This window comes from Callorhinus ursinus, unplaced genomic scaffold (assembly GCF_003265705.2).
Source record: "Callorhinus ursinus isolate GAN/ISIS: 27379988/994484 unplaced genomic scaffold, GSC_fseal_2.0 scaffold2, whole genome shotgun sequence".
Lineage (NCBI taxonomy): Eukaryota > Metazoa > Chordata > Mammalia > Carnivora > Otariidae > Callorhinus > Callorhinus ursinus.
Genome location: NW_027397064.1, coordinates 51830497 through 51856911, shown reverse-complemented (window position 1 = coordinate 51856911; position 26415 = coordinate 51830497). Strand labels below are relative to the sequence as shown.

At 38.8% G+C, this 26415-nt stretch overlaps 1 protein-coding gene across 4 annotated transcripts in view; it reads right to left on the bottom strand.

Moving 5' to 3' along the window:
• The window catches only part of SESTD1 (SEC14 and spectrin domain containing 1), a 133789-nt gene extending 112633 nt beyond the window's left edge, over positions 1 to 21156 (bottom strand). The window contains exons 1-2 of one of the 4 annotated variants that reach the window (XM_025849220.2): positions 20459 to 20700; positions 8977 to 9031 (exon numbers count right to left, since the gene is read on the bottom strand). The gene's annotated coding sequence lies outside the window, so the exon portion shown is untranslated. Of the gene's footprint in view, positions 1 to 8976; positions 9032 to 20458; positions 20702 to 20842 lie in introns of those variants that run through there. The other 3 variants (XM_025849227.2, XM_073881826.1, XM_025849211.2) reach the window with 3 other exon arrangements.
• Positions 21157 to 26415: the final 5259 nt, after the last annotated feature.

The window sequence follows — 26415 nt, the reverse complement described above, 5'->3', positions numbered from 1 at the left end:
CTCCCCCACTTGTGTTTCCTCTCTCACTCTGTCTCTCTCTGTCAAATAAATAAATAAAATCTTTAAAAAAAAAAACAACTTCCTTTACAAAGCTGAAACTACAGGCACACAAAGACACAGAAAAACAACCTTAATAATATATGAGAACAACACACACACACAGGAAGTTAACTTAAAATATAACAATTACTGAGAATATAAACAACTTATATAACATAAATAAGGTAGCTCTTACAGGTATGTATCAAATTTTACAGCCTGATAATAAAAACTCTACCTCCTTCTGAAGTGGACATGAATACTGACCACCAAAAAAAAAAAAAAAAAGTGATCCTATTGTAGGTCTTAAAGAAAGCAACGTATATTTCATGATATAAACACTGATCACAATTCTAATAAAACTGGACATTACTGGGGCGCCTGGATGGCTCAGTCATTAAGCATCTGCCTTCAGCTCAGGTCATGATCCCAGGGTCCTGGGATAGAGCCCCACATTGGGCTCCCCGCTCAGCGGGAAACCTGCTTCTCCCTCTCCCACTGCCCCTGCTTGTGTTCCCTCTCTCACTGTGTCTCTCTCTGTCAAATAAATAAATAAAATCTTAAAAAAAAAAAAAATTGGACATTACTAACAAAACCAAAAACAATCAGGGTATTAAATTCAAAATTTCAAAACTTTCTGGGGCGCCTGGGGGGCTCAGTCATTAACCGTCTGCCTTCGGCTCAGGTCATGAGGGATCGAGCCCCGCATCGGACTCCCTGCTCGGCGGGAAGCCTGCTTCTCCCTCTCCCACTCCCCCTGCTTGTGTTCCCTCTCTCACTGTCTCTCTCTCTTTCAAATAAATAAATAAAATCTTAAAAAAAAACACACACAAAATTTTAAAAGTTTCTACTACTAAACAATTCTTGAGTAAAACCAAAATTAGATTTTCAAAAAATAATATGAAATGATACATCTAATGCACTGAAAAGAGGAAAATCTGAAACTGTGAACATTTATATCAATAGTAAAAACAGTAAGTTCCTAGTTCAAAATGAACACAGTAAACCAAAGGAAAACACAAGGATGGAAATGGTAGATAAAAAAAGAATTAATGAGGCAGAGAATTAGAAAAAAAAAGTATATCTATTTCATAAATTGAAATCTTGGGGAATTTTTAAATTAAGAAAATAGACAAGATTAATCCAGAAAAAAAAAAGAGAAAGCACAAATATGCAAAATAAAGAGTAAGGGGAAAGAGATGCTTTCAAAAATATAAAAATACAAAAAATATATAAAAATACATGTTACACAAGATTATTCACTACAGTACATACAGAATTGGAAAATACAATTGCAAACAACCTGCACGTCCAGAGGTAATAGTTAATTTTTTTAAAAGACGTGTTTATTTGACAGAGAGATACACAGCAAGAGAGGGAACACAAGCAGGGGGAGTGGGAGAGGAAGAAGCAGGCTTCCCGCCGAACAGGGAGCCCGATGCGGGGCTCGATCCCAAGACCCTGGGATCATGACCAGAGCGGAAGGCAGACGCTTAACGACTGAGCCACCCAGGCGCCCCCAGAGGTAACAGTTTAATAAAGAATTGATATATCCACACAATGGAGTACTATGTAGCTCTAAAAAAGAATGAAGATCTCTATGAAATAACATGGATATGCAGCACACACTGTTAAGTGAAAAAAGTAGTGCAAAATAAGGTCTGCAGTGTGTTACTTCTTATGTAATAAAGAGAAAAAAGAATATATACATTTATCTGTTCATTCTGTGCAAAGAGAAACAAAGGATAAATGAGAAACTAGAGTAGTTGCCTACAGAAAACGGGAGATTGGGTGCCAAACATGGGAGGTTCAAAAGGAAAAGAGATGATTCTGTGTAGTTCTGACTTTTGGAACCATGCTAACGTTTCACATACTCAAAAAAATATAACAAGATCAACAAGGATGAGAGGAAAAATAAACCCCAAAATAGAAATCAAAAAGAAAAAAAAGTCTCTAATAGTATTTCAAATGACAAACATACTACACTAAATGGGGGAAGGAGGGGAAGAACTAACCCAAATAACTTCCGAACACAGTATTTTTACTACATACTCTTCTCAGGCTGTAAACAAAACAAAACAAAACTGTAAATAAATACTGAACTCCAATAAATGAGTTTGTTTGGTTTTACAGTGTTAAGGATTAGCAATTCTGAATTACTTTCTGTGTTTTCTGGGATTGAGCAAATAAATAAGTAATGAGAGTCAGACTTCTCACTGTCAAATGGGAGTTACAAATACGGAAGGGGGGAGGGAGTCTAGAATGAACCCCATAATGATGGCTGGAATACAAAAAATTAATATGTAATCACAGCTTTTAAAACATTTAGATATAGAGGTGTGTGTACATGTTCCTTAGCTCTGTCCACTGAGAAGGTTCTGATGATTTATTTTATGTGTCAATTTGACTAGGCCACAGAGTGCCCAGATATTTGATTAAATATTATTCTGAATGTTTCTGCAAGGTTGTTTTTGACGAGATTAACATTTTAATCACAAAGCAGATTGCCCTCCATGTTGTGGGTGACCTCATCCAATCAGCTGAAGGCCTGAATAAAACAAATAGACTGGCCCTTCCCTAACAGGACAGAATTCCCTAATAGACTGCCTTCGGACTTAATCTGCAACATCAGCTCTTCCTGCCTGATGGCTTTTGAACTGGATCATCCTTCTCCCTTGGTCTCCAGAGACAGCCACCCTACTCAGCAGGCTAGGCCTTAAGCCTCCAATCACATGAGCCAATTTTTTATGATAAATCTCCTTATGCATATGTCCTACTGGTTCTGTTTCTCTGGAGAGCCCTAATACAAAGTCCTAAAATCAATAACATCTCAGTAGTAATGAGCACAGGTGCCTGGATCACGATTTCTAAATGCTATTCCCATTAAAAAAATCAGGAATCCTTGAAAAATTGGCATATTCCAAGGCCAGGTAGAGAAAATATAAGATGACTCTGGAAAATCTTGTTGCCAGAATATAAAGTGCTCCAAGATTTATAGGTACATGTCAGAAGGACACAGAATAATTCAGGTAAGAATTATCATTGTATGGTAAAACTCATGGGTAAAAAATTTATGAAAAATACAATATTTAGAGATTCTCAAGGCGTCTCCCCTAAAGATACTTATTAGTTACAAAGGGGGGGGGGAAGTAAGTTTACAGTGGGGAAACATGGAAGACACCACCATATCCACATGATAATTTATATCACCAGTAATGGAACGACAATAGCATGGGCCTCCAGATAAGATATACAGATACACTTCTGTAGTATTCCAGCCAAAACTGTATAACCTAAATCTAATCAAGAGGAAACATCAGAAAGATCCAAATGGTGCAATATTTCTACAAAACAACTGACATATATTCTTCAAAAATGTCCTATCGTGAAACACAGAGAAAGACCAAGGAAGTGTTCTAAATTAAAGATCTAAAAGGTATGACATGTGAAAATAATACACGATCCTAGACTGGAACCTATGCCAGAAAAAAAAAAGTTTCTTATTTACTCAAAAGGAAGTTATAAAATTCAGCAAAATTTGAATAAAACCAGTAGACTGTTGTATCAATGTTAATTTCCTGATTTTGATTACAGTACTGTGGTTATATAAGAAAATATCCTTGGTTTTTGGGCGTGCACTCTGAAGTATTGAGGGGTAAAAGGACATAATATCTGCAATTGCTCTCAAATGGCTCAGAAAAAATATATATTCATTGCTTTATAAAAAGCAAATGTGATAAAAAGTCAACATTTGGTGAATTTGGGCTAAAGAGTACACAGAATTCTTTGAATTATTTTGCAATTTTTCTGTATGTCTGAAGTTATTTCAAAATTTATTTATTTTTAAAGATTTTATTTATTTATTTGACAGATAGAGACATAGTGAGAGAGGGAACACAAGCAGGGGGAGTGGGAGAGGGAGAAGCAGGCCTCCCACCGAGCAGGGAGCCCGATGTGGGGCTCGATCCCAGGACCCTGGGACCATGACTGGAGCCAAAGGCAGACGCTTAACGACTGAGCCACCCAGGCGCCCCTGAAGTTATTTCAAAATTTAAAAACTGGGTAAAACTAAGTATTTGATAGTAAGTCTTCCTACATCATTCCCCAACATGTGTGCACCCACACACACATTAATATAAAAACCAAAACCAAAAACCAAAGAGAGACGTTTAAGTTATTCTTTTCCTATATCCTCTATACAAATGGCCACATAACCTGCCAACTCTACCCTCTTCTCTTCAACAGCGCTATTGGTTCAATTACTATATAACCTCTGAAAGATTTCACTACTTCAGAATCTCGTCTTTCGCACACTTGCAAAATTAACCACCTCATTACTCTATTAGAAAATCCTGAACAGTCCTCCAAGGCCAACTCTTCTGCCAGCCTTAAGTCTTTCCAGATCATACTCGTGACTCTCTCCACCTAATGTCCTTTTCATCAGCAAGAAACCAAGTGCAGTTCTCTGAACTTGTGATGCTATTTCATTGTTAGTGCTCTAGCATATGCAGCTCTCTCTGCTGAAATACCCTTCTCTATCTAGTCAAAGAAATGCCCATTTATTCTTTAAATCTTACCTTAGCTCCACCTAGTCTGTGAAAGCTTCCCTGACACAACACTCAATGTGACGATAAGTAACCATTCTCTCCCTTCTTAGTGTTACTATTTTATCTTCCTCCATCTCTATTATCTTATCACACAGTATAACTATCTCCCATTCTAGGGTGAATGGGGACTCAGTGACAGACAGACGGGATTAAGTTATGCTCATTTGTTGAATTAATTTAGAATACAACAGGTCCTCAAACAGTGTTTATTAACATGAGTAATTACATATACAAATACACACAATATGAGAATACAGGGTTAAAAAAAAAAGTTTAAAAAGCCTCAATCTATATGTTGTGAAGTAAAAGCCAAGAAAATAAAAAAATAATCATAAAACTAATAAATATTTCACAGCGGAGATGACATGTGCTTTTGCTTGCTATTTAATATAAATTAGAACAAGCCCTAGATGTATGGGGATTTTTTTTCCATTTATCTCTGCAAAACTAATAACCTGATGTAGTTTTTTAGAATTTTTGTTTTCTATAGTTTGATGATTAAGAACACTCTGTTGTTCATAGGTCTTTAAATCATGAACTGAAACTAAAGTAAATTTATGTAAATGAAATAATAGGAAACCAAAAGTAATTTTACTTTCTAATAATTAAAGAATCACCCTTTTGGCCAAAGTACTTTATTTTTTTTTTTAAAGATTTTACTTATTTATTTGACAGAGGGAGACAGCGAGAGCAGGAACACAAGCAGGAACACAAGCAGGGGGAGTGGGAGAGGGAGAAGCAGGCTTCCCGCCGAGCAGGGAGCCCGATGTGGGACTCGATCCCAGGACCCTGGGATCATGACCTGAGCCGAAGGCAGATGCTTAATGACTGAGCCACCCACGCGCCCTTGGCCAAAGTACTTTAAAAGCAGTAACTCCTGATTTAAATTCAACCCCATAAAAAATCTAAAAAATTCTTAATCTTATTTTCTCAATCTAAAACTAAACTGATTATATAATCTATCACAAAGAAGTTTTAAAAAAATACTACAAATGTTACACTTGCACTCCTTTACAGTATACACATTACAGGGATAAATGAAACCACTTTCTAATTTTAAGAGAGATATGCTCAAACTCCTAATGACATAATAATCCATGTTAAAGCTTCCATGAAAAAAATGCTGTCACATACAAATATGCAAAGTCATAACTACAGAAATTAGTACTGTTGTTGACATCCTTGCTATCTCCTTCGGGTCTTGATAAAAACCTTCTGGTTTTTCTAATAGTCACTCTCTGTCTTAGCATTATGAGGACCAAGCATGATCTGACCTTTGCTTACCCGGCCCTTCCTACATGTTTCTTCCATAGCCTATATTTCCAAGCACAAAATTTAGCATCTGTTATTAAAAGTATATGCTCCAGAAGTTCAGACACTGGGCCAATTTTACTTTCCTTTGACGTTTACCCTTTCCCTACAAACAACAAGCACAGTGTGTGGAGCATAGAAGGAACTCAGTAAGTATAAGAGAAATGGCTGAATTAGTTTGAAGATATTTTAAGTGGTAATTTTCATTAAGATTTAGTTTATTTTCTTTAGGAATAAGGAAGGCGATTATTTTCCAGAATAAGCACTGATAATCAGACATGTGTGCCAAATATGGCAAAAGGCCTACTTTCAGTAGCAATAAACGGTACTTCAAAATCTCCCCTCAATGTCTGTAGAGACTTCCTCTACAACTGTTCACCAAAGACAAGAGTCCACGCAGGTTGCTACCTCTCTTGCCTACTAGAAGTACAGATACAACCACGGCAACAAGTTTTGAAATGATTCTGTAAGTATAACGACACTAATACACCCATAGGAAAGTGTTGGTATACTGAAAACGAATGCCTTTCCTGACCTTCCCTCAAGAGTCCTGTGATCATGAGGCACCTAGGTGGCTCAGTGGGTTGGACATCCGACTCTTGATTTCAGTTCAGGTCATGATCTCAAGGTAGTGGGATCGAGCCCCTCATCAGGCTCCACGTTGAGCGTGGAAGTCTGCTCATCCCTCTCTGCTCTACCCTTGCTCATGCGCATGTGCATTCTCTCTCTCTCTAATAAGTAAATAACATCTTTAAAAAAAAAAGTCCTATGATCATGAATTAAATTCCTTCAAAATTCTTATATTCCATAAAAATATATATTAAATAAAACATACCTACAGCATACACTATATTTAGAAAAACAGAAAATCTAACAAGTAATTTGACAATAATCCAATAACATTCTCACCATAATGCATTAAAATTTTCTTAATATAAACTACAGCTCTTGAAATAGTCCCCACAGTCATGCAAGTTTCTATATAAAACTAGAAATTTATTAGCAAATTACTAACTGTAGAACAAAGTCAGTGTCATCTTATAATTCTTTGTGTATCTTGCTTATAAAGGTCATACATAACAAAGCAAACTAAGTGTCCCAAAAATAAAGAACAAACTGGAGCGCCTAATTTCTTCTTCCTCAGAGGAAAGGCTTTGTTGTCATAAAAGTTAATTGAATTCTTGTCTTTGATCCTATTTTTTTCTCTAGTGTTCTCTATTAACTGACCTCTTTTTTCTTTCTTCCTCTAACTTGTGTTTTTTCCTTAGCCCTAACTGCTTTTATTATTGAAACTTAAAGTCCCGTCAACCTCTTAAGTTAAATACACTAACCACTTAGATGCTACATGTCTACCAAATTTATCATAAGACATTTAAGAGTGCCACATTTATTAATCACTGCCAATGTCTGATTGCTCTAGTAGCACATTCCTTTTTTACAACCAGTTAAGGTACTATATTTTTACTGTGAATCTCAGTGCTTGACAAAAAAATAAATACTCAGGGGCGCCTGGGTGGCTCAGTCGTTAAGCGTCTGCCTTCGGCTCAGGTCATGGTCCCAGGGTCCTGGGATCGAGCCCCGAGTTGGGCTCCCTGCTCGGCGGGAAGCCTGCTTCTCCCTCTCCCACTCCCCCTGCTTGTGTTCCCTCTCTCGCTGTGTCTCTCTGTCAAATAAATAAATAAAATCTTTACAATAAATAAATAATACTCAAAGTCAGATTAGTACTATAAATTAACAATCTATTTAAATAGACTATATAATAGAATGTTGTATTATCTGCAGTGTCCCTACAACCTCTTGTAAAAAAAAAAATCAATAATTTTTTAGAAATTTTAAGTTATCTAAAGAAATACCTTTTTCATAAAATGTCTTCCCTTTGCAAATCAGATCATATTTCATACAATGCTTTATACTACAATCACAAGGGTGAGTCATTTGTAGGATGTACAATAGGGCAATAGGGTTTTTAAAAGTCCGCTAAGGTAAAAACACAGAGACAAAGTTCAAAACTGCACAGCTGGAAGCATTCCAGAATAGAACCTTAAAAGTGACTGAAACCACTGATGCTCACTTGTATTTTTTGATAGTATCATTCTAGACCTGTGGTTCTCAATCTGGCTACATATTAGAATCACTTGGGGAACTTTCAAAAAAATATCCACTCCAGGTCAACTGAATCAGAATCTCTAGGGTTTGAACCTAGGCATAGGAACTGTTTCAAAGCTCCCCAGCTGACTATAATGTGCAATTAGAATTCAGAACCATTAGTCAAGACTCCATAATTATTAACAGAATAAAATATTAAGGTATCATTTAGGACTAACAACATTTTATTCTTAAAGAACTATCATTCAACTAATTTGTCTTTAAATTAATCTAGCAGTATGACAACGCTTAAGTCCATTACTCAACAAAAAGGAGGTCCTCCACTAACATTTGCTGGTGATGCAGATATTTTAACAATTAAAACGATGATTATTTTAGAAGGAATATGGGGCTACTATAATACAAATATATTATTTCAGTATTTTACAGTAATTCTAGGTCCAAATTCTCCAGAACAGTTGATGAGTCAAATACCTAACAGCCTGCAAGTTACAAGGTTATAGGAAATACCTTGAGAGGAAGAACTGGGGCATTTCAGGCAGAAGCATAAATTGATCAAGGCCATGATATAAAGACAGTACAAGTGTAGAATCTGTACAGAACGGAGTAGTAAGTTCAGTGCGATGGAGACTAATAGGAATAGTTACATATGGAAGAAAAGCTAAAACTGTGTACAGACTGAGAAGTCTCTGAATGACAGACTCATTTGTCTGTCCCTGTTGGACTGACTAAAAAAGAATGACACGGTGCTCCACTTCTGACAAGATGGGAGTATTTGTCTCATTCCTCCCACCAGGTACAACTAAAAACCCTTATACATAAAACAAACCTAAGAAGTCTGTGAAAGGTGGAGAGAGGAAGACAGACTGGCTAGGGACCTCAGGACCTGAGGAACAACTCAGTGGTGAATTACCTGGGTTTTCTTTTGTCTTCATGTATCTCACGGCTGGAGCTAAAATGCTGGCTACCTGCAAACACCAACAGATCAAAATTAAAAAGGCCCCAACAAAGGCTTGCTCTTTTCAGTCAAAAAGACGAGGAAAGGGCAGTCTAGCAAGATACAAAACTTTTAGATAATAACTGGACTACTCTAGCTAAACACCACACAAAAAAGTGACCCCACTCTTACCCATGTCAGCAAAGCCTGAGTAAAGAGGCTAGACGTCCACCCTCAGGAGTATATAACGAAATGGACCTAGAACCCCAAAGCAGGGTGGTGTCACAGATAGCCAAGAAGGGATCCCAGACTTTCATCTGAGAACAAGCCCTCATCCTCCAGTACCTGCCATCCCCGTATAAGGGAAAACCACATAGAAAGCTGTTAGAATTAATTATCTGATAAAGATTTTAAAGCAGCCATAATAAAAATATATCAATGAGCAATTATGAACATGCTTGAAACAAATGAAAAACCAGCATCAACAAACAAAATCTCAGCAAACAAATAGAAGATATAAGAACCAGATGGAAACTTTTGAACTAAAAGATACAGTAACTGAATGAAAAATCTCTTCAGATGGACTGAAGGCAGAATGGTGGGGACAGAGGAAATAATCTCTGAACCAGAAGAAAAAGAATATAAATTACCCTTGTCAGCAGGGAGGCTGCTTCTCCCTTTATGCTCTCCCCACCCCTCGAATAAATAAAAAAATCTTTAAAAAAAAAAAAAACTTTTTAAAAAACAATTACCAAGACACCACACTATCACATCAAAAGACAGGCCAGAAACTTAGTGACCCACTTCTTGCAACCATAGTACTATAGTGTTACTCTTTCCTAGATCCAAACTATTCCTTATCTAGTTATTGTAATTATTTTCCCCAACATTTTTTATCACTTTCCAGCAGATGAAGCCCAGGTTACTTCACAAGCATCATCAAAATCTAAACTCTTAAATGGCTCAATAAAAAGATGCTCAAATTAATTCATAATAAAAGTAGGCACCAATCGAATGGCAAAGATCAAATAATTTGGTAACATGGATACAGAAACACAGATGCTCTCATATATCTTTGATGAATATGCAAAATGCTAAAACCTCTATGGAAGGCAAATTTGGCAGTAGCTATCAAAATTACAAAGGCAAGTAACCATTTCTGGAAATTTATCTTATGGTATACCTACCTGCCCTACCACTGTGTATGAAATAACATATACAAACTTATTCATTGCAGTATTATTGTAAGGACAAAAAAGTGAATAATAGCAAACACTTATCTAGCACTTAATATAACGTGAGACACTGTTTTAAGCACTTACATATTTTCTCATTAAATCCTCCCAACAATCCTATAAGGTAAGGTGCTATTAACACCCCCATTTTACAGATGAAGAAACTGAGGGGCCAAGTAAAAGTAGCCCAAGATCACATAACTAATGTAGAGCCAAGATTTGAACCTAGGTAGTGTTAGGTCTGGAGCCTGCTTTCTTAACTGATATGTTAAATCATCTAAATATAGATCAATAGGAAAATAGCTGAATAAAATAAAATATATGGTACATCCATCTTAAGGAATACATTTTATTTTTTTTAAAGATTTTATTTATTTATTTGTCCGGGGGGGGGAGCACAAACAGGGGGAGCAGCAGCAGAGGAAGAAGCAGACTCCCCGCTGAGCAAGGAGCCCAATGCGGGACTTGATCCCAGGACCCTGGGATCATGACCTGAGCTGAAGGCAGACGCTTCACTGACTGAGCCACCCAGGTGTCCCCGGAGCATTACATTTTAATCTCTACACCCACTGTGGAGCTGGAACTCACCACCCTAAGATCAAGAGTCGCATGCTCTTCCCAGAGTCAGCCAGGCCCCCCATCAGGGGTATTACATTTTTAAAAAGAAAAGTCCTTTACTTCTCCCTCCAATTTTGAAGGTAGATTGAACTCAGTGACTCACTTTGAAAAATGAAGTACAGAAAGGGAAAAACAGTAACATTACATTGAAGAAAACTGGCAAACACTACCTTAACCAAGGTTAACCAGGTTAACATCACGCGATGTCAAGGAAATATCAAGTACTCCCTCACATGACATGATGAGAAGGGCAACTCAACTTTCTGTCTTATTCCCAGAAAGCCATAGCCCCATTCTAATCACGAGGAAAACATCAGACAAACCCAAGTTGAGAGATATTCTATAGAATATCTGACCAGCACTCCTCAAAAAAAAAGGGAGAAACTGTCAGAGGAGACTAGGGAGACAAGATAACTAAATGCAATGTGGTATTCTGGATGAAATCCTGGAACAGAAAGAAGACATTAATGGAAAAACTGGTGATATCCATATAAAGTCTACAGTATAGTTAATAATGTACTGATGTTCAGTTTCCCATTTTGACAAATGCACCACAGTAAGATAATAACATTTGAGGAAACTGAAACTGGGTGAGGTATATATAGGAACTTTCTGTACTACTTTGTGCAACTTTCCTGTAAATCTAAAATTATTTCAAAGCAAAAGGTTTATTTTTTTTTTTTAAGATTTATTTATTTTAGAGAAAGAGAGCTGGGGGGGGTGGAGATGGGCATGGGGAGGGGCAGAAGGAGAGGGAGAGAGAGTCCTAAGCAGACCCTGAGCTGAGCATGGAGCCTGACTCAGGGCTCGATCCCACAACCCTGAGATCACGACCTGAGCTGAAACCAAGAGTGGGAGGCTTAACCAACTGTGCCACCCAGGTGCCCCAAAAGGTTTATTTTTTAAAAAGAATAAAATTATTTGTGTATTGATATGAAAAAAATGTCTAAGAATGAAAAATGTAAGGTGCAGAATACTGTATATAGTATGGAAGAAGCAGTTACATACATAGGTACAGAAATATTTATTTGTGTAAAATGGACAGGAAAACACAAATGTATATATAAAATATTTCTGTAATGATCCAAATCTGGTAACACGGGTTGACTCAGTGGAGGAGAAAACTCAGTAGTTGAGAAACAGGAATAAAAGGAAGACTTTTTAATGTGTCTTTTGATACCTTTTTAATTTTGAAATATATGAATGTATTAGCTACTCAAAAAATAACTTTTAAAATGAAAAGGATAACAAAGACCTGACCTAAAGCAAAACCACTGGAAATAATATAAGGAATTAATTAGAATTTTAGGAGATAAAAAAGTCTAATCACCTCCATCTAACTGTTAAGACTATCACATTCCCTTCCTCACTTTTTCCAACAACCTAATTTTTCCTTAATGCACTGAAGACATTTTATTCTAGATGAACCAATCTGACTGCCAACTTCAACAATTTACCAACTTGTTCCTCAAATCTACATCTCTCCCAGCCAAACCTAGCTCTAAACTTAAAAAGCTACCTACCTATTGTGCTATTCAGCATTCTGTGTGTTTTTTCTATAAAAGGGATGGCAAATACAGGCACCTGTGCCATCACCACTCCTACACCCGTAACAACACTGCTCAGTGATCACAGTGGTCTTTCCCACTAAATCTGCACACTGCCTCCAACTACTCCTTAATGTAATGTTCCACAAAGCCACCATCAATCAAAGCTAGCCCATGAATAAAACCTATTTGCCACATCTGGTCTCTACTATATTAATCTGTCTACCTTGATATGTTCCTCCATGAATTTCATGTATATTTATTTTTGTATACACCACTATTTTGCTCTGAAAATGATTAATAAGACTTACAAGAATACATGAACTATAAAAAGTTAATAAATTTAAAAAAGTAATAGGAAAAAGAATAAAGAAAACACCAAAAACCGTGCCAAGAGAAAGACCAAAATAAATGTACAGCATAAAATCACTATGCCTGCTCTGGAGTGGGCCACAAATCTGGCTTTGGCTTTCTAGTAGCCATCACAAAAAGGGAAAACCCAGTCCACAGTCCAGGAGATAAAACAGAAAAGTACTCAGAAGAGGAACTATTCTGTGTACTCAGACCAAAGAGTAATTTTTATAAAACAAAGAGAACACTATAGAATGAACAAGATATACAAGATACACTACCAGTTTTCAAAGAATTTGGATGTTTGTGATAGTGCCCATCAGGAGATACCTATGGTATCTTACCAAAGCGCAATGCAGCAAAATTGATTTTACAAAGAGCAGGCACAAGCTTTAAGAACTCACTCTGTCCTTTTACTTTGTTTCTTCCTTCAGTGCCTCCCTAAGTATAAACTCTTTGAAGACAAGAACCATATTTTCTAACACTTACATATAGCTCATGACACTTTGTACTGGGTTCTGCCAAAAAGAAGCATTCAGTGTGAGTGAGAATTTACATAGCACAATTCAAACCTACTCTGATAAAAATTCTCTAATAGGAATTCCCACTCCTACCAAATAGAATAGAAATGATAACTGAAGCTTCAATAGACAGAATTTCTATACTGTTATTCAATCACAATTTAATTTGTAATGTCCCAACAGCATTTTTTTTTGCATATCCCTAGCACAAAGCTAACAAAAAAGCCAAATCAATATCACTGACTCTGATCAAATAAAATGAAACACAGCAAAAGCTTTGGCAACCCCTATCAAAGGAAATACGGTATTACTACCTTTCAAGAACATAATCAATAGCTCTTTATAAACCAGCTGACAAAGGCAGGTTCATTTTTTAAATGACTCTGCAAGTAGACAATGAATTATAATGCAGATCTTCTCTACTTCTTTCCAAGAATCTGTAGTTTCTGTAAATGCCAAACTGCCAGAGAACTCTATTTCCCAGCTCTTCCATACACACACACACGCACACACACACACACACACACCACTATCAAACAGGCTTATAGTTCCCTGTATGACCATTACCTACCCCTTTTCCCTTACCTGGTCAAATTGGAAATGCAATGAAGCCTAATGAATTATTTAGGTAAAATGATTACGAACAACACAGGTATTAAAAAACTTAAATTACTACTCTCAAGTATAGGCATTAGGATACATTAACCATCCTATATTTGTATTTTATTAATGGAAATCATTAATAAATAAGTAGTCTCATCCTATACTAGTCGAAATTTTTTTTAATACATTTGGTATTTCAGTTTGCAGTATGCTCCTCATTTGGAATTCTCTGTACACAGGGGCACACCCTATCATCCCCAAGAGAGGATAGCTGTACCAAGTGAAAGAACATGGACAGGCGTGGAGGGTGGGGAGTACCTTCAAATGGATGTCAGAAAATCCAATTCCTGCACCTTTGTTTCATCTGTTAAGATGGGAAACGACCATCATCTCTATTTGATAGAATTACTGGAAGGATTAAATGAGGTTAAGATTTGTAAACTCCCTACTAAATGCATATAAAATAGATGCTCAATATGTGTTAGTTTTTCTGCTGTTTTTTTATAGGTAAGGAAACAGCTGAGCAGACTTGTCCAAAGCCAATGGCTAGTAATTGTGAAACACAAGCTAAAACTCTAAGGGCCTAATGTTTTTTCCAGTACACCAAGCAGCATTCAAATAGCAGAACCCAACACCTCATGTTTGTCACAGATGGTCATACAAAGAAAAAAATTAACAGTTTGAACACCTGTTAGATGCTGAACGCTATACTAATCTCTTTCCTAATACTACCTTATAAAGTGAGTGTATTTATCCCATTTTGAGAGAAATTATTAACTTGTCCAAAGTCACAAAGTTAGTAAGTGATAAGGCATGATTAAATCAAGTGTGTTTACACCATTACTTTTCCCTACTAAGCTGCCTCAAAACCGTGCCAAGTATTTACAAATCACGGTCTACCAAGTCAAATTCTAAATGGCCTGGAAATTTTTATAGAGCCTTCTCTTTTTTTTCAAGATTTATTTATTTGGGGGGGGCAGAGGGAGAGGGAGAGAATCTCAAGCAGACTCCCTGCTGAGCTGTAGCCTGCCTGCCCCATGGCCCCAACACGGGGCTCAATCGCAAGATCCTGAGATCATGACCTAAGCTGAACCCAAGAGTCAGATGCTTAACCAACTGAGCCACCCAGGCGCCCCTAGATCCTTCTAATTTATTAGTGGAAACCATGCTAGCTCCACCATTCCTTCTCCTTAAATTTGTTCTTCATTGGCTAAAACACTTAATGATAACTTCAAATTTACATTTGTATAGCATGTTACAGTTTAGTATTACAGATTTGTAAATTTTTATTAGATACAGCCACTGAGGTTTTTCACATATTAGCTCACATCTCATTTAATACTTTCGAGACTCTAATGAGGTAGGAATTATTACATTTCACAGAAAAGAAAAAAAAGTTTGAAGAGGATAAGTAACTTGTCTAAGGTTATACAACTAGTAAGTGTAGGGCTTTACCCTGGATCACTCTAAGAGAAAAGTACATATACTCCTGCATCCACTGATCCAGCTAATCATTTGCTTTTCTCAACTTACTCATCAGAGCTGGGGGAAGGGAAGTGTGTGTTTGCGTGTGTGGAAGGATTCTTTCACCAAAAATGTAATAGAAAATAAGAACCAAAACTTGATAGAATAAATAAAAAAAGGAAAAATTTGAAAGGTTGCCTCAGATCTCATCCCTCCCCCAAGGTTATCAGGAATTTCTAATAAATGCTTATAGGGCAGACATTTTTACACTATTCTAGAACACAGGGGGAAAAAAGGAGTATTTCCCAATTCATTCTTAGAGGCTGGCTTAATCCTGATACCAAAACCAGGCAACAATAATAAATATTACATTTATCATTTGTGACTATAAATGCTAAAGTCTTAATACATTTAAGTTAAAAACAAAGGAAATGTATAGTATGATCCCATCTGTAAAGGAAAAACCATTGTGAATGTATGTATATAAGTATGGTCGGATATGTAAATGCTTATTTATACATATGCACACATAAATCAAAGATACAGATGGAAATATAAACCCTAAACTTAATAATGGTTACCTGGGACAGGAATAATCTTGGGCATGAAGGAAGGGAAGGGGACAAGAAGTAAAGGGAGATTTTCAGCTTGTATTGAATATACCCACATATTATTTGAATTTTTATAATGAATATGTATCATGTTTGCTATTAAAATATACAAATGAAAAGCACAGCCTGAATACTCATTTGCTGTTATCTCCACTATTTGTTACAATGAAAACTAATCCTTTTATTCACTCACTGGACATTCATTTATTTAACAAACATTCAGGGTGTAGCTCCTAAGTATGGGCACTGAGCTAATAAGCACTTGTGCCAGCCACCAGGTACTTTTATTTTTTTAAGTAAACTCTACCCCCAACAAGGGGCTTGAATTCACGACCCCGAGATCAAGAGTCACATGCTCTACCAACAGAGCCAGCCAGGCATCCCTAGAGCCTATTTTTTTTCAAAGATTTATTTATTTGAGAGAGAGACAGAGAGAGCGTGTGTGCGCAGGGGGAGAGGCAGAGGGTTAGAGAGAGTAGAGTCTTAAGCAGCTGAGCATGGAGCCCAACGCAGGGCTGCATCTCACGACCCTGAGGATCACGACCTGAGCCAAAACCAAGAGTTGGACTCTTAACCAACTGCGCCACCGAGGCACCCTGTCTACAGCCTATTTTTTTAAAACACAGGATGGAAAAACAGTTACTTCCTTCCATAAGATAGAGTGTTGAATTTTAAATTAAGTTCTAATTTTTATCATTTATTTTTTTTTAGGTCATGTGTCAGGGTAAGAAATACTCTTTTTCTGGAATTTGTACTGCCTTTCTTCTAAAAAAGAGTAACAGATAATTTTTACTGGGTTTTTTTGGGGGGGTGTTAAAAAAATTCATTTGTATTCAGCGTGCTGGGCACTATGTTGGACAATGGACATGCAAAGATGAATAACTACCATATGGCCTCTACCTACCCTCTAAGGAGCTGATAATTTTACATACCTATGTCTGATACAGAGTACCACATAAAAACTGAAATATGTACCTTAGTAATCCTGCACTTCAAAATGAAAACTGGCAAACTGCCCTACTCAAAAATAAAAGTTAATTTCAGTTTCATTCGGAATTTTAATGTTTATGAAAAATGTGAAATTATTCAATTATTTTAAGATAAAGGGAATAAATTAGTGAGAAAATAAAGAACATGGAAGCTGCAGGGTAATATAAAACACAATGTCTCAGTGAAGAGTGGGTTCTAGGATTAGCTAGCTATGCTACCAAGAAGGTATGTTACTAGGTTTAATCGTTCTGACTACTTCCCTAGAGGAAATATGAAAAGCATATCTACCTTATTAGGATAGGAGAAAACAAAGAATTTATTTTAAAAAGAATAACAAAGTCTGGTGAATATGAGGCAGTATGGCCACCTGCTTTTCGTTGTTTGGTCTGCTTTTTATTTTCCCCCACTTTGTCAATAATTAGCCAAGTAAATTTGCAAACACAATTTAACTTCTTTATGCCTTTTGAGGTGAAAAGAATGCAGGAAGCACAGTGAGAAGACCTGAGTTTATATTCAAACCCTACTAACTCTGTAAGGTTAAAAAACAAGCAAATTATTTAACCTCTTTGCACCTTAGCTTCCCAGAAGTAAAATAGGAATAAACCTAACTTACAGAATTATTTCAAAGACAAAATGAGAAAATACATGTGAAAACATAAAGTTAGAAACTATTATAGACATTTTTCTGAAGAAGATAAACAAATGACCAATAAGAACATGAAAACATACTCAACATCATTAGACCCTGGGGAAACGCAAATGAAAACCACAATGAGATACCACTTCACACCCACCAGGATGCCTATCATCAAGAAGACAACATTAACAAGTACTGGAGAAAATGGAACCCTCATACTTTGCTAGTGGAAATGTAAAATGCTACAGCAGCTATGGAAAATAGTTTGGCAATTCCTCAAGAAGTTAAACAGAGTTATCATACGACCCAGCAATACCACACCTAAGTATACGCCCAAGAGAACTGAAAACATATGTCCACACAAAAACTTGTAAATAAGTGTTCACAGCAGCATTACTAATAGCCAGAAAGTGGAAAGAACCCAAATGTCCATCAACTGATGAAAGGATAATCAAAATGTGGCATATCAATATAAGAAAGATTATTCAGCCATAAAAAGGAATGAAGTAGTGATACATGCATAATATGGATGAACCCTAAAACTACTATGCTAAGTAAGACACAAAGGGCCACATATTTGTATGATTCCATTTATATGAAATGTCCAGAACAGGCAAATCTCTGGACAGAAATTATATCAGTGGTTGCCAAGTGCAGGGGAGGAGGAATGAGGGTGACAGGTAAATGGGTATCAGGGTTTCTATTCAGCATGATGGAAATGTTCTTGAACTGGTGATGTCTGCACTACCCTGTAAATATACTAAAACCACTGAATTGTACATGTTATAAGAGTGAATTCTACAGTATATGAATCATACCTCAATAAAAAAAATTATTATAGAAATGTAAGTTTCTGCTCCTTTTCATTAGTCAAAATGCTACTTTTCTCAAGAGGTTGTTCCTATAGTCTGTAACAGCTATAAAAGCTCTTTGAAGTTAGATGTTACCAGGATGAATGGTATTTTGGGTAAAGTAAAACTACTAATTATGTTAGAGAAACTTTCTATGGATCAGATTAATTTGGTATAATTTTATTTCTTCAAAAGAAAAGTCCCTATTAAAAGGAAGTTTGTTTTTAAGGACTAGAAAGAGCTTCAAGGAGTCTTTACAGAGTACACCGAGGGGAAAAAAAAAATAGGCCAGAATGTAACACTCTTTTCTGCTTTTTTAATTAGTGGACATCTACTTTTCAGATATGGCCTTACCCACTGATCAACTAAAACCCAAGTAGGTGGAACTTTGCAACCGCTACCACATTCCATGTTCCAATCTGCGGTCACTTTGCTAAATCCACCACCAGCTCCTATCTCCACTACTCTTTCCTATTATTATTTTCAGGGCTTACAATGCTCAACAAACTCCAAAAGTAATCAATTCATTCCCTAATGTTGGGGAATTTATAGAGTAAGGCCCAAATTTTAAGATTAAATTTCGTCTAGATTACTTGATTAAATACATAGCAAAATGATTTCCTCAAGTTTGGGATAGAAAAACAAATCTATAGAGTTGTGTAATGCTTTCTAAGTCATTTGGGAATTTTTTCATGTATTGGGTCATGGGGTAAAGACAGTCACCAACTTTTGTCCACAGAAATTATGTATAAAAGCTTCCTGGTTCTAGAACAAAGAAGCATTTTATTGCTCAAAGCAAAAGATATTTTCCTTCCATTTAGTATTGTTATACTAAAATAGCATACCAATGACACCAACTAGGTAACAGCATGACCAAGGTATGTGAACAAAAATAAATTGTTCTTTGTTATGTATTCTTCCTTGCGGGGGCGGGGGGGGGGAGAAAAAAGTTTTTCACACCTAAGAAAATAAGCCAAAATCAAGCCAAAGAAAACCATATGGATTAATATTTTCCAAAATGGGGGTATTCTGAGTGGCAATTTTGAGAGTTTGCCAACCTTTGCCAGGATGTGTAGCGGGTGTATTTGGCACGGACAAAATGTGCAGAAAGAGGTGACCTGCCAAACAGCTGCTACAGAGTTACTCCCTCAACAGCACTTCCAACTTCTGGGCTGATATCTGTGTATGAAAGATGTCAAAGCACCAAGAAAAGCACTTGCTGTCAGAGCAGCACCAAGTCCATGCATCCCACCGTGCATCCCAGCGTGAAATCCCACCCGCACCCTCATGAGCCGGCCAGACTGCGGCTCTTTTCTACTATCAGTCTACCTAACATATAAAAAATAAATACATAACGACAAATCCTTGCCAACCCTCTCTTCCTTCCCTTTGTGAATCCTCCAAAGGCTGGAGGGATGTTAACATCCTGCAGGCCCGGGGGAAAGCCAAGCCCCAAGCCGCGAGGGAGGCAGCCAGGAGCCTCCCCGCAGCCCGGGGGCCTCGGACGGGAGTCCCCCACCCACCGGGCAAGGCTGGTCACCGGCCACACAAAGAAGCCCGCCGCCGGGGCTGGACGCTGGGCTCGCCCGGGGGCCGGGCGCCGCCGCATGTGGTGCCTGCACGCCCGGAGGACGAGACCCGCTGGAAAATAAGGATTAACGCCCAAACCTGTTGCATTATGCGGGTCCCTTTCACCCAGAAATGAACAAGGGCGCTCAGGGGTAAAAACCAGAGCAGCCCGGGCTCTGCGGGCCGCGGCCGCACCCGGCAGGCAGCGCGGAGGCAGAGGCCACCCGCGGGGCTCCCACCTCAGGCGCTTTGTCTGCGGTGGCGGCGGCAGCGGGGCGCGGGCGCCCCTCCCTCAGCCCTGCGGCTCCACAGCCCCGCGGCCCGCGCCCAGGAAGAAAGCCGGGCCCGCCGCCGCCGCCGCCGCCGCCTCCACCTCCACCCGCCCGCGCTCGCCACCCGGCCGCGGGGCCTGCGCGCTCCTCCCGCCCGGGCCGCCTGGGCCGCGCAGCGGCCACACTCACCTGGCTGGCGCTGGCGCGGGCGGCCGACACCTCCGGGGTTGGTGGGGAGGACGCGGGGACGCGAGCGAGGCGCGGACGGAGGCGGAGGGCGAGGCGGGAGGAAGGCGGGCTGGGGGCGGAGCGGGCCTGGACGGCGGCGGCGGCGGCTACTCCAGCCACTCGCGGCAAATCGCGTCCCGGCCCTTCCGTGCGTCAGGCAAGGGGCGGCGGCGCTGGCGGCCCGGCGACCTCCCCGCACTCGCGGCCCTCCCCGCGTCCGCGCGACCCCGCGCGCGCGCGAGTAGCGGCGGCGCAGCGACCCCGCCCGGCGCGGGAAGGGGGCGGGACGGGGAGTTCCACAGGGGCTGCGGTGGGGGCGGGGCGAGGAAGGGGCCTTCGACTCACCCCTGGCAGACCCTGCGAACCTCGGCACGCGGGGGGCTCCGCGCTTCCCAGCCCGCAGCGGTGTGGGTAATGAAAGGAGCACCGGACCTGAAGTCAGGAAGCGCGGGCTTAAGGAAAGACCCCGCTACTTGACGTCTTGCAAGTCGTTTGTTTTCTCTGTCCTCATCCTGAAATACGTAGGTTTGAGTACATGGCCTTCAAGATTTTCCAAAATTCTGGCCCCCACAGTCTGAAGAATGAAGGCAGCTACTGGGGAACGGGTCGTAGTGAGGAAGGGCTGGATTCAGGGCATTTGGTTTTCTTCGGGGATCTTTCCATTGGACAGACCAAAATTTATTCACAAATGGCCCTCTGGTAATGGCTACTTCCCCATCTTCACCAACCCTAGTTATTTTTCTACAAATGTACCGACTTCAGAGTCTTCCTTCTTCTAATTTTATTGCGCAAATCATTTTTATGTCATTTCCTGAATTCAGTTCAAAAGAGTCATCAGCTAATACACACAAGCTCAGGACAACCATATGGTCCCAATCCCAGGCCTTCCGTATTACCCACTATGCCGCTCACTTCAGTATCACCTAGTTCCATTGATAAAATCTTGCCATTCTGACAACTAGGCAATCAAATTTCTCTCCACTAAAGTTCTCTGATTTGAAATCCCATGGATGAATTCTTCCTCTTAATCCTGTGACTAATAATCTGTCTCCGCTATTTCAACCTATTTGCCACTCTCTCAAGCCTTTCTAATTTCCCTTCTGCTTCTGTTCCACGTGACTGTCAGAGAATGCTCCAAAACCAAAGAGCCTCCTTCTTTTAAAATTCTTCAGAGGCTGTCCACCTAGGACAATCAGATTCAAGCCTAATTACCCGGTATACAAGGCCATTTATAACCTGATCCCTAGACCTCTTCAGCTCCAGCTCTGACTCCCACCACATTTCACGCACAGATGCAAAAGGCTGTCTCAATATCTCCGTACATTTTCCCCCATCTGAAATCTATTCCTCATTTAACCAGGTGAACTCCTACTCTCCTTCAAGATGATAAATGCATCACTTTCTCTTTGGAATCTTCCCTGACATCCCCTCTTTCCTCCACACCCACCCACACGCTCACCCTATGCACTTACACTGAATTAAATACTCTTTTCCTTTATGCCTTCATGGAATCTTTTATCTCTTCTCTATGATTATCCTTAGTACTTTTTTCTTTTTTCATATTGCTTTGCTCCGTGGTCTTTTGTTACTAGACTGAGTTCCTTAAAAGGATAGATATTTTGGTCTAGTTCATTTTTGGTTCCCAGACATAGCAAAGTGCTCAGCACTAAGAAGTTTCCCTTTACATATTTGTTGAGAGTTGACATCATTCCTTCCAGCAAATAGATGTTGAGCATCTACTCATCAGGAGGGAAAGAACAGTACAATCCACAGTATTCTGTTCTTCCTTTACTAGGTGGCATTCTCTGCTTATTTAAAACCCTCTCCTACTACCACTCACATTCTTTGCTTATTTTAATAAAGCAAGAGCATGCAAAACAATCCATTACAATAATTCCCAAACATCTCTGCCTTTCCTCTTTCCATATCCTCTAGTTCTACACTGTATTACCCAGTTAGTAGATAAGGGATAACTGCTGTAACAGAAAACAAACAAACAAACAAAAACAAAAATTAGGTTGTAAATCCAGAGAATGAAGTTGGAATGCCATATTTTCCAATAACTACTGAATTAATGAACATAGATCAATCACTTAAGTTTACTAGGCCTCACTTATGTTCCTTTGGCTCTATGATTAGCCTTCATTTTTAACATTTTGTTATTAAGGTAAGTAAGTCCTTCCTTATACAGTATGTGTATAAATTGAGGGACTACCAGATCCTTGGAAAGTAGCTGTCCAGCATATGCTTGAACTCCAAGTGATAGGGAACCACTCAATACCTCACAACAGTATTCATCTTTGAACAGTTCTTCTAGTCTTTGAACAGTCCTCTCTAGTTCCTTACAGTGAACTGAAATGTGTCTCCTTATAAATTTGTAGGTAGTTATGGTATTGGTAGGAAATACCACTGGATTTAAGTTCCAAAGTGGTGTAGTCAGATCCCAGTTATAATACTTCCTAGCTGTATAAACTTGGACTAGCACAAAACCACTCCAAGGATGTTTGTTCAACTCTAAATTGGGAAAAACAATAATACCTTAAACCATTATTATAAATATGAATACAATGTGTATTAAAGTGCCCAGTGAATTGGAATCTAGTACCATGTATTGAGTACAGAACGGTCCCATTCCCCTTCCATATATAGCCGTTTAAATGTTTGAAGCCAGCAACCATAGCACATGCCTTCCCACACCATGCTTCCCTCTCATGCTCCTTTCGTATTCATACACTCTCATCTGAATATACCCTGCTGCCTCTTAAAATGTGGCATCTGGAACTGAGTCCAATAATCCAAGTATGAAGAGAGGAATAGTAAAGTACACTTTTCTACAATTTTATGATAATTCAAAATTCAGTTTGATATCACAATAACATTTTTCTACTGCCGCACACTGTTCATAAATATCATGTTTTTGCGAACTAAATACAAACAGAAATACCCCCAAATCTTTTAGAAGTCTTTAATACATCGACAGCTATAGAACCATATCTCCTTCAACCTGTATTTGTGCAATTTGTTTTCGAAGACAGAGTGCAGATCTTTGCATTTATTCCTCTTAAATATCACTTTGGGAGTTATGTACCAGGAGCCCCTGCCAAAATAGAAATCAGTGAAAGGAGAATAACGTTTAAAAAAACTTTCAGTGGTGGGGGCAAAAGAATCCCAAAGGCACTTTAAGCAACAAATTCCTAAATTCCTAATTTCTCACCTATAATTTCCCTCAGGCTTTTTATTAAAAGCCACATTTAAATGTCATCTAAAATTAAATAACTTTTCATACTCATCTTGTTTTATTTTTTATAATAAATGAATGTTGAAAACACCTTTTATGTGTATGTGTTTCCCACACATTATTCACTGGAACTTCTGAAGAATTCACTGAGGTAAGGCAGACCAAGGCACCATTTTACTGAAGCTCAGCAGGCTTAGGGAATTTGCTGAACAATTAACTCTGCACCAAAATTGGCTTCTTGGAGAAACTGCCCCACCCACAGCTCATGCTGAAGGGGAGGCTCCAGGCAGTACTATTGCAATGTGTAATCCCTGAATCACTGCTGATTACCCCTGACACATGAACAGCCAGGTTGCACCCATTCAAAAATGACCTGGAGGGGTGAGGAAAAAGCACTCAATCCCAAAAAGCTGGTCCAATCAGGCCAGCTGAATCCAAAAGGAGACACACAGGGTGCCCATGGGTGAGTAGGGCTCTGACAGAATAATGTCAGCCAATGACTAAACAGAAAACATCTATTCATTACACATTCAACTCATATAGTCAACAAATACTTATTAAGCATCTCTGGTTTAGGTGCCAAAGTTACGGTATGGCCAAATGACACAAAAATTCTGCCCCTTCGATCTTGCATTCTGGTGGATGGGACAGGCAATAAACACAATAAGTAGGTAAATCAAAGAGTATATTAGAAAGGGGTAAGTGTTGGATAAAAATTAGGCAGGAAAGGGGACTAGAAAGTGTAAGGGGTAGGGTACAGTTTTTAATCATAGGACTAGGAAAGGCTTCACTGGGAAGGTAGTATTTGAGCTAAGACTTGAAGGAGATGAAGCACTGACTCTGTGATAAAGAAGACACACATAGTTGAAGCTAGGGAACCAACCGGTAGTGGGCTGATCACGAAGCAGACAATGAAACAATAGCAAAATCAGGCAATGCAGACAGCAGGGCATTCAAAATTCATGTGGAAGATTTTTAACAACAAAGTGATCAGGGCACTGCCGCATATGGACTAGACCAAAGCCTTTGCTGATGGGGTCTCACTGTCCCATCTACCTATCATCTATCTATCTATCTATCTATCTATCTATCTATCTATCTATCTATCATCTATCTATCTATATTTTTAAGTAAACTCTACACCACATGTGGGGCTCAAATTCATACCCCAGGATCAAGAATCACATGCTCTATGGACTGAGCCAGCCAAGCACCCCCCACAATCTATATATTTTTGTTTTGGGGTTTTTTTGTATTGTTTTATTTTGTTTTAAGTTTTTAGTTTTGCATTTGTTTAGTTTTCACACAATCTGTAATTTTTCATTAGTTTCAGAGGTAGAATTTAGTGATTCATCAGCTGCATATAACACCCAGTGCTCCTTACATCAAGTGCCCTCCTTAATGCCCATCACTCAATTATCCCTTCCCCCCACCCACCTCTCATCCAGCAACCCTCAGGTGTTTTTGTGGTTTTTTTTAAAGATTTTTTATTTATTTATTTGAGAAAGAGAATGAGATAGAGAGAGAGAGAGAGCATGAGAGGGGGGAGGGTCAGAGGGAGAAGCAGACTCCCCGCAGAGCAGGGAGCCCAATGCGGGACTCAATCCCGGAACTCCAGGATCATAACCTGAGCTGAAGTCAGTCACCTAACCAACTGAGCCACCCAGGCGCCCAACCCTCAGTTTTTCAAAACACTCCCCTGTGATTGAGATGTTCAGTAGGATGAGAACCCCTGCTCTAAAGAAAAGATCCATCAACTGATGCGTTGGGTTCTGAAAACCCTTCAGATTCTATGTTCCAGAAAGCCCAACCCAGCGTGCATCCCTCTTCTAGGACACTTGGTTGTTCAACTTTTCTGTTATTCCTGGGAAGTCTGATACCCGCAGCTGAGATTTCAGTTTTTCTAATTTGCATATGTATTCTTTACCAAAGGAACAAGAACCAAATCCCAACCCTATTCCCTGAGGGCACATGTTTGAGTCAGTATCTTGCAATGCAAAATTGCCTAAAATGCCACAGTCACAAAGCTAAGACATGGTGGTGCTGAAACCGTAGCTCTGAGTTATTATTCTCCATGCTGCAACTCCCACCTTTAGGGGCAGAACAAAAATGGAAATCTGGGGGTATTTCTTTAACATTTCAATATCAATATTTGAAAATTTGCCAGAATGTTATATTTTAAAATCTAAAGGTGTATAACATTTGTTCTAGGAATGTACATGTAATACATTATAGAATTTTTAAGAAAAACATTAATAATTTTATTTAAAAAAATAGTTTGAGGACTCAGTTTACCAGTTTTTAACGTTTGACATTGCAATTCAAAGCTCAAATTTTCTCTCTTTCACTAAGGAAGTTAAAAAGACCTGCTTTTGGTTTTGTTTTTAATATACTTTCATGGTCCTGAAGTTATATAAATTACATTTTTAAGGTTTATTGTTGTTGGTCTTGAGCACCTGTTAGTTCATCATCTAGGCCAATGTATTTGGGGTCCTTTATACAACAAAACTTTTTCCAAGGCCAATATAGTTTACATTTACTTGTGTCACATAGGTTTCATTTCCCCCAGGCACACTTTCACAAAATGTTTTTGGTAAACAGGCCAAAGGAAAGAGTAAAAAGTAGCATTTGGTTTTTTGTAAAATCAGCAAAAGCCTTTCCTGACAAAACTGACTTATTC